Genomic DNA, 3,612 nt, shown 5'->3' on the forward strand with positions numbered 1-3,612 from the left:
TTGTTTATTGTAAGAAAGCAAAGATTTAGATCTGCATCTGCTTAGTCAGAAATGATGGGCAACTTCAGCTCCCTGATTCCTTTGTTCTGGCCACCTCGGGGAGCCCAAGGAATGAATGACTCCCAAGCGCCACTGAGATACAACAGCAAACTGAATTCAGTTTTTTGCCTGTGCAATAGTAACCCAATGTGTAGAAGAGTTGTGCAATCTAACTGACATTGCAGTCTAACCTTGATATCTAATTAAGGATAGAAATCAGTTGAACAGAGCTGCGAAAAACTGGCAGTGGGTTTCACTTTCCAAAGGCAGGGTTAGCATGAGCCCAGGTCCCACCTGACTAAAACTGCAGGAGTTCAGCATCAGCCGGTTTGATGGATCTTGATCTGAACTGTTACAGGGACGAGGTAGGGACTGGTCTGATCAAAGCTCAGGCTGCCCTCTTTTCTGTGATCAAACTCTGAACCGTGCCTGTGCAATCTGCAGCGTGCTCTGGAGAGTGGTAAGAAATTAGAGTTGCCTTTAGAAGACCTGTAGAAATGTGACCTATTCTCAGCGACCCACACGCCATCCTGTTCTTTGAGTCCCTATGCAGATCACACAGAGCCTTCCTTTCCAAAAAAAGACTCCACCCAACAACTCTCTGACTTTGGCATAACTGCTTTCCTTATTTTGGTAAACGTTCCTATTGTCCCCTGGGGAGACCGCAGTTATGCCAGTGAAAACAACACTGGAATACAACCCCTTTTCCACATGGAGAGGCACTGATGAAGGCTCTTTCTGCTCTATATGGGCTTGAAAGAGCCACTGCTCCAGGCACATCGTGCTGTACCCTTCTCACAGCTACGCTCCTGCTGCGTCCTTGCCAGTGTGACAACAGGGTGAAGGCGGGTTTCAGGATTCATTCACACACTCCCTCATTTCTAAGAGCCATCATGTCAAACATTTGTGAAAGTAGTAGAAATAAACAAAAGTGAGCTGTGGCTGGGATTTTCCCATTTGTGGTTTAATAAGAAGAGAAAAAAACATATGCTTTCCAGCCACAGCAGATTTCTTTTGTTCTTTTGTTTACTATCAGCTCCCGATTCCTTTCTCCTCCCAGCTGATGCTGCCCCTTCATTCCTGCAGTCTGGAGTCCTTCACTGAGCCACAGTGTAAGAGGAGAGAGGAGAAAAGAGGAGGAAACACCTAGCTTGGCTGTAGCACACAGAAAGTGGAAAATCACTCTTTGGTCTGTGTTAGCAGCAAGTGCTATATAACCCCTCTCTCCAAAAACTGGCTGGGCAAAGTGCTTGGGAGTGGACCACAAAAGCAGCCATGGCCTGGGAGGGGAAAGGGGCTGCCTGGGCCCAGGAAGAAGCAGAGGCTTCTATGAGGAAAATACTTCACACCTCAAGGAGCAAACCCAGTCCTGAGAGGCATGGATCTACCCATGATCAGCTGCTCTGCGGGACCTCCCTGCTTCTGCTTTCCCTCCAGTGAATGCAAAGCACTTCAGCAGAACTGAGGGAAGCAACCTGATGTACAGGAGGGGAAGAGCTCGTACACAGGCTACAAAACCCTTGTAAGTCCACCCTTTCTCCCGTGTCCTGATCTTTGTGTAATTGTCCTCATGTCTTTGAAGGAGAGCGCATTCACTTGGTCAGGGATGGCTTGGGAGAAACACATCACCTGAAAACAGCTCCAGGTGTGCCCAAGCCATCTGCCATCTATTGTGCTCATCCTAGGGCAACCACTGTGGCAGAACGAACACATTGCTCTAATGCATAGAATCACAGAATGGTTTGGGGTTGGAAGAGACCTTAAAGATCATCTAGTTCCAACCCCCCCTGCCATCAGCAGGGACACCTTCCACTAGACCAGGTTGCTCAAAGCCTCATCCAATCTGGCCTTGAACACTTCCAGCGAGGGGGCACCCACAGCTTCTCTGTGCAACCTGTTCCACTGTCTCACCACCCTCATAGTGAAGAACTTCTTCCTAATATCTAATCTAAATCCATCCTCTTCCAGTTTAAAGCCATTTCCCCTCATCCTATCATTTGTAAAAAGTCCCTCCCCAGCTTTCTTGTAGGCCCCTTCAGGTACTGGAAGGCCACTATAAGATCTCCCCAGAGCCTTCTCTTCTCCAAGCTGAGCAGCCCCAACTGTCTCAGCCTGTTCTCATAGGAGAGGTGCTCCAGCCAGGAGCATTCCAGTAGGTCCATGTCTTTCTTGTGTTGGGGGCATCATGGTATAAGTTCTGTACCAAACTGAGGGGCAGACCATAGCAAAGGCTCTGAGTCTGCAAGGCAGAGATGGGTCATAGAGAGGGAATTGGTCTCTTCAGGGACAGAAGAAGCTGTTCATATAAGGGACCTTCATTTGTAAACTTCCCATACAATGGGCCTTTTCTGTTAATACTCAGTGTGGAGATTGGCTTTGAGAGCTACGTCTGTGTTATCCTTTACACACTGGTGGAGGGAGCTGTGAAGCTGTTCTGGCTGGTATGTGTGAGGGCATCTCATGCTGTGCTGCACCTCCTGTCTTCGCTCACCTGGTGCAGCAGCTCTCCTGACCTCGGGACCCTGTAGGCAGCTCTGCCGTGCTCGACAGGAGCCAGCACATGCTCACTTACTGCTGTCCTTTCACAAAACCAGCCAGGCTTCATTCTGTGTGACCATACAATTACTCTGACAAGCCATAGCTTTTTAGGATGCCTGCTATTCAGATGGAACATGTTTGTTCATAATTAAATAAGCTGCTTTAAAGTAATTTTGGCAAAAATTAAGTGTTTGTCATACACACCATACAAGAGCTATACAAAATGAATGGTACCACAAAGGTAAAAAAAAAAAAACAAACCCAAATTGTTTTTCATATGGACAGGCAGGCCTATACACATACCTTCCACATACAATGGCCATTATAACCCCACAGCTGTTAATGGATGGGATCTAATTAGATAGAGATACAACAGTATGTGCCAATGGACAGTCTGGTGATGTGCTATCAATACATCAGCCATTACTGTATCTTTTCCTCCTGGGAAGTTCAAAGCATTATGCCCCATGTACAGCTGTGCCCTATTTGTAATCTAAGCTTCTGGTCCCACTAATCACCACCCATTAAACTCCCATTTTCTTCATGAGTTGCACATTTTCCAGAGCAAACCCTGTGTCTTAACCATGCCACAGACTGAGCTCAGAAGTGACATCTGCAGACAGTGCTGGAAGTGAGGGCGAGGTAGAACTGAATTGCATAGGTCTACTAAGCCTCCGAGATGCTTAACAGACAGATATGTTTAGATACACATTTTAGAGACATACTGAGAAATAGGTGCCCCCTGTCCCAGAAATCCTGCTGGGACTATCAGGAAGGGTGCTACAGCTGCCAGGGAGCCTCGGAAAAAATTCTCAGGAAAACGTGATGCAGAATGACAATATTTCTGCAAGAACATACATGGGGCCATGGAATTTAGTAGAGAAATGACAGATGTCATGGGACTGCTAATTAACAAAAAAACCAGTTACAGTAGTAAGTAAAAGATCAGTGGTAAATGCACAGAGCTGCAGAGCAATTGATTTAGATTTACTGTAAGTTTCAGACCTAAATAAGTCTACAGCTCAGTGTCTCTAC

The sequence above is a fragment of the Antrostomus carolinensis genome, unplaced genomic scaffold (assembly GCF_000700745.2).
Source record: "Antrostomus carolinensis isolate BGI_N321 unplaced genomic scaffold, ASM70074v2 scaffold54557, whole genome shotgun sequence".
Taxonomy (NCBI): Eukaryota; Metazoa; Chordata; class Aves; order Caprimulgiformes; family Caprimulgidae; genus Antrostomus; species Antrostomus carolinensis.